The sequence below is a fragment of the Muntiacus reevesi genome, chromosome 19 (genome assembly GCF_963930625.1).
Source record: "Muntiacus reevesi chromosome 19, mMunRee1.1, whole genome shotgun sequence".
NCBI lineage: Eukaryota > Metazoa > Chordata > Mammalia > Artiodactyla > Cervidae > Muntiacus > Muntiacus reevesi.
This window is the reverse complement of record NC_089267.1, coordinates 36,451,414-36,470,233: the sequence shown is the minus strand read 5'-3', so window position 1 is coordinate 36,470,233 and position 18,820 is coordinate 36,451,414. Positions and strand designations below refer to the sequence as shown.

The window sequence follows — 18,820 nt, the reverse complement described above, 5'->3', positions numbered from 1 at the left end:
TGTCCTTTTGATTACTGCTAGCAAGGTCTTCTGGGTGACTGCTGAATTTAATGTTCCTGGTCTCAGACCACTGCTCTGCTGGTCCCAGGCTGGGACGAGGCATGCTGGATTCTTAATTCCCTTTCATGTCCCATTCCCCAAGCAGCTAACTGCTTGTTTCTCTCTCATTTCAACAAATAGATCAGAAGGATCGCTCTGCTCTGGAAACCTAAAAACATTTTTCACTTCTTTTGGTTTGCAAGTTAATTACTCACATATTCCATGGGTGGCTTAGAACATAAGCTAAATGGTCCAGGGCATTCTTCATCCCGCATCTGGAAGGTTTCCTAAAATCTAGACGTATTATATCTTAGAAAACCCCACACGGTTTAATAACACCAGCAATGACAAGAAAAAATGTCGTACTCTCAGAAAACACCAATTGAGTGTCACATTTAATTATAAAATCCATTTTGTCAAGTGCAGAGCAGATTTAAAACATGCAGAGACAAAGCCTTGGCTTCCCTTTATGAGCACCACGTCCTTCACAAGGTATCAGAGATAAAGGCAGCGACACTTACCAAAATTTCCCCCAACGATCACAAACTTTATATATACCACATGTCTTCTAATACGGCTGCTGGACTGGTCCTGAAAAATACCACAACAAAAGGAAAAATGCATCATTAGGCAGAAGCAATTATGTATATGTTGTGTTTCCCTTCTGGAAACCACAATGTCCTCCCTATTCTGGGCACCCATCCATGGACCAAACTCTTGTTGGCATGCCTCACAGTGCACACAATAGGACGACATTCAGTCAGCATCCTTTGAACCAGCTGATGAATCACAGAGCCACCTTGCCTGCAGAACACAGGATCAGCTACTATTATTTCATCTCTAACTGGAAGTCCTTGAGGTTCTAAATACCTGGACAGGAACACCTACACATTGCATCTTTAGCTGATAAATTACTGAAGTTACACCACAAAATGTTCCCCTCTTTTATTTCTCCTCTTTCTACTTATGGTCAGTGGGGTTGACCATCTTCCTTTCAGTCATCCTGCCTATCCATGGGACACTGGTGTGATATGAGCACAGTTCCTGCCTTGCTGGAGCTTGGAGCCCAGCAGCTTTCCCCAGCTGGTCCAGAGGAGCTGAGAATCTCTGAAGGTGTCAGGGCTGGTAATTCCCTAAATACAGGCACTTTGGTGACCTGTGTAGGTGAGGACAGTTACTAAGAGCTGCTCTGCCCTCCCACAGGTCTCACAGATGTAAGCTGTGGTTTTGGAGTGGGCGGGTCAAGCAGATGGAGCAGTAAAACTCCATCTCCCTCACGGAGTGCTATCTTTGCATGTGATTTTGGAGATGGCAGTCCCTCTGGGTACCACCCAGGTGGGTTTACTCAACACCTGGAAGCATATTCCACTCTGGGCTCTCCTGAGTCTGTGACCAGGAGGAACGCTGGTCCTTCAGTCTTAACAGCCTTTTTCCCCAAATTACAGCACTTCAGGATTCCTGTGTGTCTTTTGCCCTCCCCCCCGGCCCCCCACACAAGATAAACAAAACAGATCTTCCTTTTCAATGTAGAGAGCACAATGATTTTCTCCACTGAACACCATGTATAAGGGCACTGTGACCATTTGCTTTGGCAGAAATTCACCACTGACAGACAGCGTCTTCCATGCCCTGACATCATGTCAAGTGACTCACAGGATGAGTGGGGGTGTACCCTCCCTCCCCAGTAACTAAGACAACGATCAGATAGCCACTCAAAGAACGATGGCTAGATTTGGCACACTCTTTTAAACTTAAGGATATGTAAATCCACTTCATCTGAACTCGTTCCCTGTGAGTCACATTAGTTATATGGCATTAAATAAAAATAGCTGAATGAGAATCAAGAAAGCAGCATGACTTTAATCTTTTGTTTCAAAAATGGCAATGTATACAACCTCAAGAATAAATAAATAATAAGGTGTTTGTAGGTGCTCTCACACCACACCTCCTACTGCAAGTACTTTTTGTTTCTACTGCTGTATCATAGATTTCCCACGGCTCCTGCTTTAAAGGTAACATTCTTGTTATGCACTGGATACAGGTATCTCTGGTATAGTTTTTGTTTGCATGGGGCCATTCCCTCTTCCTTCCTCCTAACAGATCCCCCATGTTTCTCCAGCCACAGTCCTTGTGGGCAGGTGACGGCACTCCCAGCTGGGGATAGGGGGAGGGGCCTGCAAGGTCTAAGGCTTTGCAGCATGCCCAGCAGCGGTGTCAGCATTACCTGGGAGCTTCTGAGAAATGTCAGCTCTGAGGTCTTGCCCCTAACCTACTGAACTGGAAGCTGTCTTACAAGATCCCAAGTGACCTGTGAGCATGCTATAGTTTGAGATCCACTGATCTAAGGGAAATTCATTCCTGTTGCCAGTGACTGGTTCAAGACTGGGCATGTGTTCCTATCCAGGCCAATAACAGATGCAGAACGCTTTGCTGGGAGCTTCTCCTCATTCTTCTGGGAGAAAGTCCCTCCTTTGGAATGCTGTGTGGGATGTGATGTCTGGGACTGCTGCAGCTATCTTGCTCCAACAAGATAAATTTGGCCCACAGAGGATGCAAAGGCAGAAGGAACTCAGGAAAGTAGAGTTGGGGGTGTTTGCATTCAGTCAACCCTGAAGTCTGCAGAGCTACTGGGCTTTCAATACATTTCATATTGCACAGACCTCCTTAAATTGGATAGTCAATTATCTGCAGCTGGAAAGCATCCTGACTGATCATTCCCCAGTAAGTCTTATAAAAGGAACAGAATGCCGAGGCACCATGCTGAGCCACACAGTGAAAGGCCCCAGACAAGTCAGTGCATTGAGAGACCAGAGCAACAGTTCAGAGGCCTCTTTTGTTCAGGGACTGACCCCGTAGTATTTCGGGTTCTGTCAACCATTATTCGCTCTGCACATTTCCAAAAGCTTTCCCAATCAGCCAGTCTGAATGGTCAACCAGAGGAAGTGCTGAATGCTTTCCAAATTCTTTTAACCAGAGTGGTCAACAGTTGCCTTCTGCAGAAGTCACATGGATGTCATTTCCTGCAAAGACAATGGGAAACTAATTGCTCAGCCCCAGACTCTCATAGAGCAAACAACCTGTGATATGTAATTACTGAAGGGTAAATAAGGAAAAGCTTGAGGCTCTCAGAATCTGTTCTGGATGCACGCCAATAACTTGGAGACAGATAGAGAATGAATGAATGAATGAATGGGAGAGAGACAGCTGCTCTGGGAAAAGATTTAAAGGGCTAGCAGCTTAGGCAGCTGCCCACACTACTTTTACATATCACTGGTACTTATCAGAGACCTTTCTGAGGAAATCATATAGATCTGTTATATAAACCCAGGGTTTCCCTGGTGGCTCAGTTGGTAAAGAGACTGCCTGCAATGCAGGAGACCCAGGTTTTATCCCTGGGTCGGGAAGATTCCCCAGAGAAGGGAATGGCAACCTACTCCAGTACTCTTGCCTGTAGAATTCCAGGGACGGGAGAGCCTGGTGGGCTACAGTCCATGGGGTCACAAAGAGTCGGACACAACTGAGTGGCTAACACTTCACATTATATAACATAAACCCATACATGGCTCTGGTGTCATTTTGCTTCATATACAGGAATGATGTAGTCAAGGAGAACTGAGTGTCTAAAACAGGCATTTTCTCTTTAGTGTCATAGCTTCGCAGCCACAACAGGATATTTTGGGGCACAAATTTGTTGTTTTGGCATGACGCAGAATGTGTTTTCTATCATGGAGTGAACATTAGTTGGCTTTCCACAGAAGGTTTCTCAGGTTCCATCATCCCAGGTTTCTCTTCCCCTCTAAACCTTTTTCCTTTCTCTTCTCTGGTACCTCATACACTTCCACAGCTCCAACTAATGCCCTTTGTTCTTAGTTTCAAACCACATCTCTCAATCTGTCACTCCTGTTCCCAGTCACCGCTGCCCTCTATACAGAAAGTGCCTTGAAAGGCACTGATATACATGTATGTCACTGATATACATCCATGCTCAGGGCAACGGCTGGCGCTAAGTATTGCATTTGTTGAGTGAATAAGTGAACGGCCTCACTCAGATCCTTAAGGTGCCCCACAGATGTTCTTGCCATCACCTCCTATGTGGCCTCTCTGCCCCTGGCCTCTCCTTTTCTGACTCTGTTGACAGAAAGGAAAGTTTTGGATTATAGACCATGCACTGATCACGTCAGTCCTAGAATATCTCAGTTGGGAATGATTTACCAGTCTAGTTCTACACTTTACAGGTGATAAACTACTCCCAATGAGGTCAGGAGACTTGCTTAAGGATTTATGATGAGTGGGTGGCAGAGATAGAAATATAACTCAGGCTGCTGACCCAAGGCTCTTGCTAGTCTGCCACTGGGTCAGAATCTTCTGTACAGAAAACAGAAACAATCAAACACAATTAAACATGCAAACAAAAACCCCAAAATCATCCATGGTGTTTCAGCAGAACGGAGTACAGGGCTAGACATATAGGAGGTTCTCAGTAAGTATTTGTAGACTGATGGATTAGATAAGTGAATGGGTGCTTGGCACAGGCCAATGGGAACCCTCTTAAGTGAAAAGTAACACGCCAGTGCAATGAGCAAGGAAGGCCTCTGAACCTTTGGCCCCTGCAGTGCCTCTAAGCCACCCCCTAGGAACTCAGGGTACTGACATGGCTAGAAAGACCAAAGACTTACACAGACTCAGACTCTTCAGCTTTGTATTCCAAGTCAACCACCATCATTCCAGACCCAACTCGGCCTTATCGCCCATTTCTTTTTTCTCCCTTAAGCCCAGCCTTACCAAAGCATTGCTGTTCCCAGCACCTGTCCCTCCTCTGGGCCTTCACCTGTCCCTCCTCTGGGCCTTCACCTGCCCTATTCTTCCCTCCCATGCATCCTTACCTCCATCTGTAAGAATGGTGACCCATCCTGTCCCTTGAGCCCAACTGAAATATAAATCCCTCCCTGAAGTTCTTGTCCAATCCACTGGAATTCATCTCACCATTTACACCTCTACCAGAAATGAGCCAGATCCTTGAGCCAGGAACTTACTCTAAATCTATCTTTGAACCACTGACACCTTGCCTGGCCCACTGCCTCACACAGAGGAGGCACGTTTAGTCATTTTGTTGTGTTCATAGGGCTTGATCCTTTTTTAGTTCACCTCTGTGACCACATTAGCTAGTTTGGGAATGGGGATTCCCAAGTCTTCCTCTAGCTGGCGGGGGCTGATGATAAAGCCAGCATGCTTGCAGGGCCCACCCGTTAAGGAGCAGCTGTTTTGAGTCTCTGCTGTCTTATTTTCAAAAGCAAAGGAAAGGGGACAGGGGCTAGAGAAGGTGACTTCCCCTCCCCTCCACAGCTCTCCTGTGGCTACAGATGTCCTGTGTGGCATGAGGTACAAACTGGGCATGAGACAGCGTTCCCTGCAAGTCCAAAGTCAATTGTCTGCAAAACTAAGGAGTTCCAAACAGCAGGATGATGCACTAAACGAGCAAGTGAGCAAACAAAGCCCAATCGCAAGGGAGGAGGATGGGAAGCAAAAAGCAGAGTTCCCTAGGAAACGGGCCTGCTTCGTGGGGGAGGGAGAGGGGTGCTCCGAGCAGGCGACACTGGCCCATCTGCTCTCCCTGCCTGCAGGGGCCCTGGTCTTTCTGGCTTTACTACCACAAGTTGGGGAGACTCAAGCGAGGCTGTGGTGGCTGTTTGCTTTATTATTTGCTGGAGCGGGAGTAAAGGGTGGAAGAAGAGTGATGGGTAGACAAAGAGATGAGCCTGGAGGGCCCTCAGCAGCGCAAAGGGGTTACCGACCCCAGGATGAGAGGGCAGGAAGGTCCAATTAGAAGGGGCCGCTGCTTTTGTCTCACTAGCCATTGCCAGGATGAGGGGCACTCAGGCTCATGGAGCAGCAGGGTATCCCCAAACCGGCAAATGAGCTTATCCTTGCCTCCCAGGAGGCAGCTCTCAGGTACATATTTTGGGCTCCTGGGCACAAGTGGTTGTGCTGAGTCATGCAAAGGAGTGGTCTGAGGGCCTGGATGGGGTTCTAGGGCTCCCCGTAATCTCTATCAACCCCAGCAGCAAGAGTAGTAGTGATACAATTTCTTCTCCTCCTTCACATAATAATTTATTATACATCATTAATTTGTACTATATTATTAATAACTATTACTTATGATAATGATGATTGTTACATTTAAACCTCTATGTTGAGGTTTTATTTGGGAAAGAAATAAATGAAATGAATGCCACTGCAATAATTAGTTGACTGTTAGGAGGAAAAAGATTCTGCTTTTATAAGACATAAGAGAATGAAGTATATGTAAGAATTATGTCTTCCTTTTCTGTGGGGCAATGAGTTTTTATCAGGTGATCACACTCCTTAGGTATCAGGTAAAAATAAAACAGACACTGTTTCGTAGTATACTCACTTCTGATTTCCCCGGTAAATGAAGCTATTTCTAGTGATTTGCAATCCTGAGTCTGAACAAAAACACTGCTTTGCTATGATGCAGCTGGACAAGTCTCCAAGCTCTTTTCCAACCTGATAACCACTCTCAATACCCTCTAAAACAGACATTCTGCAGTGGCTCCTGTGAAGACCCTGGATATGCACCATGCCGCCAAGATCAAGGTTAATAATGATGTCTGCAGAGTCCCTGAAATGTAGGCTGGCTAGAATATTAAAATCCCAGAATCCTGGGGCTGAATGGACTGTTAAAGAATATCTAGTCTGGTAGTCTTTAAGCTATTTTTTTTTTTTTTTTTTTTTTAGTATAAAACCTTGTGCAATCACATGCAGATGTATGGACATGCATTTTCAACACTTTTGCCATACTCCAACATATTAGATAAAAGTAGAACAGAACAGCTCTGGTTCAAGGAGGAAAGGACTCACAATACCACCACCTTGGCCATCCTCCTGTCCCACTCAGCACTTCTGGGGAACTTACTGTTCTGAGAACACTGGAAACCCCAGAACTGGACTCCCACCCCATCCAACATCTGCACTGTATCCTCAACATCCCTTCCAGCCATGGTTCTCCATGTGCCAACGTCAATGCCTCTAATATTTCTCTACCAAGGACCCATTTTACCTAAATCTGAGGATTCCATGTTTTGAACCACTTCATCTCTTCTAAAACTTGCATTTTTCAAGGACTAACTAATTTATTTGCCAGACCCTTTCTTAGACCCAGTGAGACCTCAACTTAAACCTTAGCCCTGCTAAACTTGGCAAATGTGGGAAAATTCCTTAATAATGTGAGGCAGTAAACCCAGCAGAAGCTTTTCTTCTCTTCCTCTGCTTTTTACTTCATCGAAGCAAATCTCCATCAAAAATATCAAATATCTAGGAATAAGTCCAATAAAAGATGTGTAAGAAAAAAATAAATTTAGAAAAAGAATTAAAAGTAAAATTTAAAATGTGTAAGACCTTAACACTGAAAACCATTAAAGACAATACTGAGGGACATTAAACACCTAAATAATAGAGGGTTATGCTGTGTACATGGATGAAAAGTCTCAGTATTATAAAGATGTCAGTTCTCCCCTAAAATGCATCTTCAGTGCAATTTTGATTAAAAAAAATGTTTTATTTTTCTGGTAGAAATCGACAGGCAGATTCTATAATTCACATGGAAATGCAAAGTGCCCAAAACCAAAATAATCTTCAAGAACAACCACAAAGCTGGAAGACTTACTCTATCAGATACCAAATTTCATTATAAAATAACAATAATTAAGACAGTGTGGTATTTGTATCATAGACAATTAGATCAACAGAACAAAAAAGAAGGTTCAAAAATAGACCTACACAGATAATCACCTGATTTATGACAAAGATGACACTGAAGTTCAAAAAAATGGAGCTGGATTTACTGGGTATTATGGGTTGACTGTGTTCCCCTGAAAGATATACTGAAGTACTAACCAGCCCCCCCAGCATCTCAAAAGGTGACATTATTCAGACATAGGGTCACTGAATATGTAATTAGTTAAAATGACATTATAGCAGATGAGCATGCACCCTAAATTCAATATGACTGATTCCCATTTAAGAAGAGGGAAATGTAGACACAGAGATACAAGGGGAAAAATTCAATATGACAACGGAGGCAGAGGTCACAGCAATGTAGTCACAAAGCAAGGAATGTCAAGGATTTCCAGCCACCACCAGAAGCTAGGAAGAGGCGAGGAAGGGATCGTCCTCAGAGACTTTAGAGGGCACATGACCCTGCCCACACCTTGATTTCAGGCGTCTGGCCTCCAGAACTTTGAGAGGATCACTTCCTGTTGTCTTAAGCCACCCAATTTGTGGTACTTTATTAGGGTGGCCCTAGGAAATGAATACACTGTGTATCTGTATAAAAAAAAAAAATGAACCTTAATCTCTACTTTACATGTGCAAGTCAATTTCAGACAGATGGTGGAAATAAATGTGAAAGGTAAAATAATAATACTTTTAGAAGGAAACAAAGAATACCTTCAGATCTTCTGACAGGTAAAGGAGTTTCAAAAAATAAAACACAAAAAAGTGTTAACCGTGAAGAAAAAATATGATAATTTAAATTGTATTAAATTTAAGAATTCTTTATCAAAATACATCAACAGGATCAAGGTAGGCCACACAGTATAGAAAATAATTGCAACATATGTATCCAGCAAAGAACTCCTACAAAGCCACAAGGAAAAGGCAGACAATCCAATACAAAAATGGGCAAATACTTGAGAAGAAATTTCACAAAAAGGAAAATCTAAATGACCAATAAGCATATAAGAAGATGCTCTCAGATATGCAGATGATACCACTCTAATGGCAGAAAGTGAAGAGGAACTAAAGGGCCTCTTGATGAAGGTGAAAGAGGAGAGTGAAAAAGCTGGTTTAAAACTCAGCATTCAAAAACCTAAGATCATGGCATACAGTCCCATCACCTCATGGCAAATAGATGGGGAAAAAGTGGAAGCAGTGAAAGATTTTATTTCCTTGGGCTCCAAAATGACTGCAGCCATGAAATTTAAAGACATTTGCTCCTTGGAAGAAAAGCTATGACAAACCAAGACAGCATATTAAAAAGCAGACATTACTTTGCTGACAAAGGTCTGTATGGTCAAAGCTATGGTTTTTCCAGTAGTCATGTATGGATGTGAGAGTTGGACCATAAAGAAGACTGAGCCCCGAAGAACTGATGCTTTTGAGTTGTGGTGTTGGAGAAGACTCTTGAGAGTTCTTTGGACTGCACAGAGATCAAACTAGTCGATCCTAAAGGAAATTAGTCCTGACTATTCATTGGAAGGTCTGTTGCTGAAACTGAAGCTCCAATACTTTGGCCACCTGATTTGAAGAGTTGACATACTGGAAAAAACCCTGATGCTGGGGGAGATTGAAGGCAAAAGCAGAAGAGGGTGACAAAGGGTGACAAAGGATAAGATGGTTGGATAGCGTCACCGACTCAATGGACATGAATTAGGGCAAATTTCAGGAGATACTGGAGGACAGAGGAGGCTGGGGTGCTGTAGTCCATGGACTAAACTAGTTGGACTAGTTTAGTCATCAAAGAAAAGTAAATGAGAATCACAATGCCTTACCAACATACACCTACCAGATAGGCAGAGACAAATGACGAAATGACAGAGACAAAAATTGCAAAGTCTTGGTGACAACATGGAGCCACTGGAACTCTCATACTATGCTGATGAGAGGGTAAATTGATAAAGACATTGTGGAAACCTGGCAGATCTATCTGAGCTGGACGCACCTATGTCTCATGACCCAGGATCTCACCATCAAGGAATCTCTCTTCCAGCAACATTAAAGGTACTCACCCACTGGCGCGTACAGGAGTGTTCCTAGAAGCGCTGTGCTGAACCCAGCCCAAAGCCCATGTGTAACAGAAGGGTTAAATATACTTTGGGAGCGTTATACAATGCATTATATGGCAATGAGAGTGAACAAACTACTCCTCAATAATAATAAGGATTAACTGAGAAACACAAAAATACATCCTTAAGATTTTGTTTATATAAAATTCAAGACAGACAACTCAACCTATGTTAGAAACCACGGTATAATAGTTACCTTTGGTGGGATTTCGGGACTAGAAAGGGGTCTACAGAAACTATAAAACTCCTAGAGGAGAACATAGGCAAAACACTCTCCGACATAAATCTCAGCAAGATCCTCTATGACCCACCTCCCAGAATATTGGAAATAAAAGCAAAAATAAACAAATGGGACCTAATGAAACTTAAAAGCTTCTGCACAACAAAGGAAACTATAAGTAAGGTGAAAAGACAGCCCTCAGATTGGGAGAAAATAATAGCAAATGAAGAAACAGACAAAGGATTAATCTCAAAAATATACAAGCAACACCTGAAGCTCAATTCCAGAAAAATAAATGACCCAATCAAAAAATGGGCCAAAGAACTAAACAGACATTTCTCCAAAGAAGACATACAGATGGCTAACAAACACATGAAAAGATGCTCAACATCACTCATTATTAGAGAAATGCAAATCAAAACCACAATGAGGTACCATTACACACCAGTCAGGATGGCTGCTATCCAAAAGTCTACAAGCAATAAATGCTGGAGAGGGTGTGGAGAAAAGGGAACCCTCTTACACTGTTGGTGGGAATGCAAACTAGTACAGCCACTATGGAAAACAGTGTGGAGATTGCTTAAAAAACTGGAAATAGAACTGCCATATGACCCAGCAATCCCACTTCTGGGCATACACACTGAGGAATCCAGATCTGAAAGAGACACGTGCACCCCAATGTTCATCGCAGCACTGTTTATAATAGCCAGGACATGGAAGCAACCTAGATGCCCATCAGCAGACGAATGGATAAGGAAGCTGTGGTACATATACACCATGGAATATTACTCAGCCATTAAAATGAATACATTTGAATCAGTTCTAATGAGATGGATGAAACTGGAGCCCATTATACAGAGTGAAGTAAGCCAGAAAGATGAACATTACAGCGTACTAACACATATATATGGAATTTAGAAAGATGGTAACGATAACCCTATATGCAAAACAGAAAAAGAGACACGGAAGTATAGAACAGACGTTTGGACTCTGTGGGAGAAGGTGAGGGTGGGATGTTTCGAAAGAACAGCATGTATATTATCTATGGTGAAACAGATCACCAGCCCAGGTGGGATGCATGAGACAAGTGCTCGGGCCTGGTGCACTGGGAGGACCCAGAGGAGTCGGGTGGACAGGGAGGTGGGAGGGGGGATCGGGATGGGGAATACGTGTAACTCTAAGGCTGATTCATGTCAATGTATGACAAAACCCACTGAAATGTTGTGAAGTAATTAGCCTCCAACTAATAAAAAAAATAAATAAATAAAAAATAAATAAAATGAAAAAAAAAAAAAGAAAGGGGTCTAAGGGGCTTTGCAGCTTGGGTGACTTTCTCCATCTGGTTCCTGGTTACAGGGGTGTGTTCACCTTATGAAAATTCATTTTCAGTGCAATTAACAAAGTGTGCACTTTTCTATATGAATGTTAATACTTCAATTAAAAAAAAAACTCAGTGCTTAATGAAGTGAAACCAGAGACAAAACAGAGTTCTTATAAGTGCTGAAAGCAAAAGAGTGCAGCAATTTAATTTAAGCAAGATAATTCAAAAATTTGCTTTGCTAAAAGCTTAAAAGTACCATTTCATTTCATTGGGTTTTTTTATTCACTGAAGATGACTGTCATGCCCAAGTTATTTTTATTATTGTATGTTAGGACAGCATGAAGTAAACAGCTTCAAAATAAAGTAACACAAATCATTTTAATTTCATCCGATTGATTTTTAAGGTGAAAATTTGGACATTCAAGGCTAATTTTTCACATCTATTAAAAAAGTTCCCTGGGGCTTTGGCTTATGTCTACAGCATCTCTGGAGGGGAAAGCCCTAAGTAGAAAGGTGGTCTCTCTAGGTAGCACACAGCCCGTGCTCCACATCCCCCCCTTCAAAGTTACCCCAAGACATCAGCTCAGCTTGCCTGAATCTTGCTGTGGATTAACGTTTAGTTTCACTCAACAGTATGGAATATTGAAAATAACTCCCAGGACACCATTCCTGCCTTTGTCCATTTCCAGGCTCTTCAGATTTCCACTGTGGATACACATGGTCACGAGGCAGACTCCTGACCTTCCTCAGAGCAGCCAGCATCACATACATGGAGAGAGACTTCTGTCCCCTGTCTGGGGGGCAGCCTGACCTCAGCAGCTGGTCAGTCTGTGCAGGGCTGGCTCATTACCATTAGACATGGGCTTCACTCAACTGCTCCAGCCACGCTGAAATCCATCCCTGGGGACACAGAAACCACATGGCCAGACTCTGTGCTCAGATGCTTTGTTTTCCTGAACCCTCTGTGGTGAAGATTTATTTGGGCCCTTATACAGCACCCTGGGGTGCAGGGAACCCCCAGGGGAAGTGAGAAAGGGTCTCACTACAGCCTCCTCTCTGTGCTGGGAGAGGATTATGTGTGAGGGGACTGTGGAGGGTGGAGGGTTCCTATGAGGGGGACCTCACTCACCCTCAGAGATGAGCATGGGGACCGGCCTTAGAAGTTGAGATGCTCTCCTTCACTCGCCAAGAACACCCAGGATCTTCCTTGGAGGTTCTCCAGTCTTAGAGATCTCCAATCTTCCTTGGAGGTTCTCCAATCTTGGAGATCTCCAATTTTCCTTGGAGATTCCATCCCCCCAATATTAGCTTCCCAAAGGAGATTCCTTAGATTCAAATACTTCATTTTTCTGCAGACTTTCTGATGCTAATTCTACACTTATTTCCACTATCTGACCAACAATGGTTTGGTGGATCATTTTTTTCATGTGTGTGAATAACATTTTATTGCTTTTTAATCCTGTACCCTCTATTTAAAAACCTCAATAATACAATAAGACAAAGTGTATTATGTTCTCCTTTACATGCAATCTTATAATATATTTCAACTTAAAGTGAGCAAGAAAGCCCTAAAATATAATACTTCTTTTGAAAAACACATTTAAGGAGGCTTCTATATTCCCAGTTGAACTTTCCTCTGGTAAGAAAATAGTATTTGCTTTTAAGGTCATTTTACTAGGACCTACTGTATAGCACAGGGAACTCTAATTAACACTCACTCTGTAATGATCTATGTATAATTGATTTACTTTGCTATACACCTGAAACTAATGCAACATTGTAAATCAGTTATATTCCTCTAAAAATTAAAAAGAACAAAAACAAAAACCATGCCCTCTTCTTAAGGTACAATAAGTAAATATGATTTGTTTGATTCATGAAATGCTTAAATAAATCTTAACTCGCTTAAGAAAACAGGCAGAAGACTTACACAGAAATTTCTCCAAAGAAGACATATAGATGGCCAATAGACACAATGAAAAGATGCTCAATGTCACTAATTATTAGAGAAATGCAAATCAGATCTACAATGAGGTACCACCACACTCAAGTCAGAATGGCCTGGAGCAGGTGTAGAGAAAAGGGAACCCAGGATCCGGAACACTATTGGTGGGATGTAAGCTGGTACAGTCACTATGGAAAAGAGTGTGGAGGTTCCTCAGAAAACTAAAAATAGAATTACTAAGTGATCCAGCAGTTCTACTCCTGGGAATATACCATCCAGACAGAACTATAATTCAAAGAGATACATGAACCCCTACGTACATAAAACCACTATTCACAATAGACTAGACACAAGAACAACCTGAATGCCCATCAACAGATGAGTCGATAAAGAAGATGTGGTATATATATATATATATACAATGGAATACCAGGCGGCCATAAAAAAGAAATAATGCCATTTGCAGCAATATGGATTCAGCTAGAGATTATCACACTAAGTGAGGTGAATCAGAAAGAGAAAGACAAATACCTAATATAAGTGCATATCTTAAAGTCAGGAAACAACCATTTGAAATATGTTGAAATCAAAGAAAGTATGCATCTAGTACCTCCACACACAACTCTGATTTGCTACTGGTCTTTGATCACACTGGCATGCAAGGCAAATTTTGCAAATGTTACTTTAAAAGTACATATGTAAAGTATATACACACATGTGTCTAAACTCACTTGCAAAGAGGTTTCAAAATAGATGTGGCAGTGGCCAGGGCAATGACCAGGATGAGATTATAAATTACAATGAACTCTGGTTTGGGCAACATAGTCATTCTCCAAACATTTACTGAGTACCTGTCATGCTCCCAGCACTCTGATAGGTACTGGTTAGTGAGTCAAATCTGATTTATCAGTAAGTCAAAGTGGGTCTCTGGGACTGAACGACCCATTGGGCCAACAGTGAGCCTGTGCATCCCAACTCTAACAAGGTCCAGGGGCAGGTAGGCTGGGCAGTAATCATGCAGTCCCTGCCCTCAACCCTCCCAGCTCATCTGGGTTCTTAATCCTCCCTGGGTCTGTGGCCCTGAGAAAGGCTGGCCTCACCTCTCCAGTTCCAGCTGCCTCATTTGTAAAACAAGGATAATCCTGACCCAGATCACAGCCCTGTGGTGAAGGACAAGTGAATAGAATTCTGGGCTTGTTTTCATCTGCACAGTGCCCGATGGATCCTACCTGTTTATAACCAGTATTGCTTCCTTTTTTTGGAAACGCTACACTTAAACGTAAGAAAAAATAAAGGGTTGGAAATGAGGTTCAGTGATTAAAGGGATATCCTGTATTTTCCTTTCTCGGAGTGTCTAAATTAACAATTTCAGAAACGAATACCTATTTCCCATACTCAGACAAAAGCAGAGGGAACTCAAAGTTCTTACAAGGTTTGGTAGCATTCCAAGGACAAACCTTGGTGAGGTGCTGCCAGTCTTGAAGGAAATAATTCAATTATAACTAGCACTTCAGAAACCTAATAGAAGCAATCTAGCTTTCCATCTGTTTTAGAAATGATTCTTTTTAAAAGTAACATTTAAAAACAAACAAGTGTTAATCTAAGTGTTATAAAATTTAACATTTTTGAGACAAGACTACCGGACACTGAAAGAATACCATCTTTCTCAATGAAAACCTCTCTTCTTTGTCACCCACATTAAAGTCATTTTCCAAACATCAATAACATCTGTATAAATGAATGCCCTATAATGGACGGAAGAGAAGACAGAGAAGGAACTGGGAAGGGGTGGGGAAGAGACATAGATCTAAAAATCCGGCCCTTCAGAAGCCTCCCTTTATTGGCTAAGAAGGTGAATAAACAAACACTGTACAAATTCACTCACCGTTAGAGAAAGTGCAGCTCTAACTACTGGTGTTTGCACTTTACTTGAAAGGTTAACGGTACTTTCTACTTGTTTCTACATCTTCAGATTCTCTGGGGTCCTTGGAGTGTTCAAAAGATTTATAATTATCTGGACTAAAAGATTTACAATTATCCCCACCCTTCAACTGTTCATTTCATCAATGTTACCTGTTATGATTGCACAAGTAGGACAGGGCAGAAACAGCTCAGGTGAAGCAAATACCTCTACTTACTTCTGTCTGTGGGTGCCCAGGGGCATCGTCCCCTTCCCACAGTTCGGGCAGCTCCCCCACAATAAGAACATGCATGGTGGCCCCAGGTGGAACCTCTCACACAGATCCTTCCTGCATATACACCAGCCAAGCTTGCCATTTCCCACTTCCAACCCAGGTGGGGCAGGACTACACAAACAACTGCCATCCTTCACACTGAAGGACGAGAGTGTGCTGTGATGTTATACTCAGTGATCGCTTTTCTTTAAAAAAAAAAAAAAAAAAGTAGTTGTAAAAATTATATTTAAAATGCTTGTTGATGCCCTGTGGGTATGAGTCACTTTGTAAAGCAGGATCAAAATGGATCCTCTGTTATGGGTTCCTGCTGGTTCTTTGATTCTAAACAACTTTATTAATGTTAATAGGAGTTACGTACACATCAATGGGAGAATAAATTCCTTGGGTTTTGTGGCACTTCAATTAATGATTTGTAATAAGCCGTGTAAAATGCTTTCTAATTTTCTTTCAAGTAATGGCACACTGCCCTAGAAGAGCTGAAAATTAGGCATGGGTCTCACCACGGGGGCGGGAAGGACAGGGGGATGGGAGAAAGACGGCTCTCCAACTGGTCGGAGTCTCTGCAGGAGAGCTTCTAGCCTGGAGTGCGGGGGAGTGTGGCAGGGGGGACAGACACAACTCGCTCAAGGGATAATGAATGTGATGAAGGGAGGAAAAGACAACGCACAAAAAGCAAGCCTGATACAGAAGGCATTTTCTATAATCTAAAACGGGAAGGACTGGCTGCAACCATGCTTCTTAATCCTGCCACAGGGTCCTTCCATTTCTCCACAGAGCAAGTTAATACTATTCACTGACTCCTGAAAATCCCCGCCAAGATAAAAATGGGGATTGAAGTTCAAAGGATGATGCAGCAGAATTGCTACTACGTAGGTTATTTTGCCATGGCACAAAGCTCGGCCTCAATTTCTGGAAACCCAGCTTTCGTTTGAACCCTCTCTTGCCCAGGCCTGCAGCTCTCTCCTCAACTCTGCTTGTGGGAAACCAAGGGCCACATTATTGAACTCTTCAGAGGACAGGGCGGGATGGCGTGGGGGTTGTAGCAGAGACAGGGATGAATGGCAAATGCCTCAATGCCAAGATTTGGAAAGAGAACAGCTCAAAATTTCAATCTAAAAAATCTCAGGGTTTACTGTTTGATCCTCAACCACCTTACACTTCCTTGTACTTTAGCCGAATGCGTCTCAGAGAGTAAAAAGACCTCTGCCATCAAGAAACAAGACCCCGCATCATAAAAGACTAGATGCATAGTGGCAGGTGTGGGGGCATCTGCTTTTTAGGACCAAGTGGCTTTTTGGACAAGTTCCCTGTTTTTCCTGTTACACCGGCCTAGTCTCCCTGAAGCAGAATAAACGGGAGTCTTACAACTTGTAGTTTAACTGAACAAATATTTATAGGGAAAGAAATTTGTCGGCTGGAGAAATGAATACCAAAATACAACAGAACTGCTGTACCAGTCACTTAAGACTCAGATCTGTGAATGCATCATTCGCTGTATGAATTTTCACAAAACTGAGGGGCCTCTCCCACGGTCCAGATCATAACAGAAAAACATAAGCCGATTACAAAAATAGCAAGTGCATCTGAGACTGTGACTGATAAAAATGGCGCCTGGGTTGTGCATAATTTTTGGATTACTCCTTCCTCTCACTTCTACTGGTGTGAGATACACACATGAGTGCCCTGTAGGCAGCTTAAATGCTCCCAAATGTGAGCACAGCCTTTGAGAAAAAAAGTTTTGCCCCATCTTAGCATCCATGGTGACTGGCATGACTTACCCTGGGCACCAGGGGAAGATGTCTGTGTAACAGGTAACTGAACAGTGTGCAAGGTGCTGGCTAGGTGCTAGTGAAGAGAACAGAGAAGTATCAGGCACCCTCTTGATCTTCAAGGCATTTGCAGTTCATTCACCGGATAACTAAATACACATGCCAAGCTAGCTAACAATGTGATACTTAAGCACTGTTTACCAATATGGATGCAGAGTGGGTCTTAGAGAAAACTGGCTAAAACTCTTGCGATTCCCAGTCATGCATGCTTTTCTGGCTAGGAAAATGTGGGACCAGAAGATGACCAGAATTCAGCTGAAGTTCTTCTAAGTGACAAAAGCAGAAACTAAGCAGCTTAGCTGTTTACCTCCTCTTCTTTAGGAAAAGGGTCCACTCGCCTGTAGAATTGTCCCCAGAATCTTCCTTCCAATCTGCCTCAACACAGCGGCTCCCCCGTGACCATTGATGATCCAAGGGTATGCTGCCACATCACCCTCTGAGCACTGCTTTTGGCTAACTGGTAGGTAGGACTTTTTTATTTTTAAAATTTTCTAAATTGGTTCCCTTTCAGGGGAACATGTTTATTTGGCTCTTAAAGCTATTAATTCAATCACTTCAAATATTTGGGCTTCATTTAGTTCAATGGTTTTTTGAACTATGCCACTTTTATGGCTTGGAGTTGAAAGGACGTTTCACCCTAATGATCATTTTTTGGAGTCAGTAGATAACATTAATAAATGTACAGAGGTTTTCTTATTCTCAAGCTACTGTGAATTGATCACACATTACAATGTTGATCAGATTTCAGTCAGTTTATTCATCAAATAGTTTCAGTTTTTTAGTTTCACAGGCTCCAATTTGTGAAGTCAAGTATAATTATTGTTAATGTCAGGGAAGGAAGTAATCACTTCATAATGCTTCCAGCCAGTGATTCCTGGGGGCTGGGTAATACAGGGCAATATAAAGAAGGTAATATAAGAATTAAAATATCAGGCATCTTTGCCTATGACTTTGGCTGGCTAATGTTTAATACTATCACTCCTGAGATAATACAGAAACAATTTGCCTAGGATTATTGCATTTCTGCAGCAAATAGCGCAAATGTAGAGTTACCTGAAGAAATAATCTTTGGAAGAGCTTGTGGAATTTCAGCTTCCCAAAGAGGCCATGATACATTAATGTGGGATATTTTGCTTTCCAAGAAAACATCACTAATATCCATCAAGTCAGGAAGGGAGAAAACCACATGAATAGAGAAGAAGTAAAGAGTCTTCTTTCCCACAAATGACCTTCTCCCCTCTAAATAGTTTCCCATGTGCTAATTCACTGAGGGGACAAGGCAGTGTGGACAGAGCCACTGGTTCAATGAAGTGTTCTTATCCTCAAAGATCCACAGTTTATATCAAAAGCCGCTAAAGTAAACCCAATCCACTTAAAAAGAACATGTCATCCTCACAAGTTGAAAAGC

At 42.4% G+C, this 18,820-nt stretch overlaps 1 protein-coding gene across 3 annotated transcripts in view; it reads right to left on the bottom strand.

The window, feature by feature from the left end:
• FYN (FYN proto-oncogene, Src family tyrosine kinase) overlaps positions 1-18,820 on the bottom strand; it is a 215,427-nt gene that overhangs the window by 118,847 nt on the left and 77,760 nt on the right. For all 3 annotated transcript variants that reach the window (XM_065911319.1, XM_065911317.1, XM_065911318.1), the window contains one exon: positions 561-630. The gene's annotated coding sequence lies outside the window, so the exon portion shown is untranslated. The remainder of the gene's footprint in view (positions 1-560; positions 631-18,820) is intronic.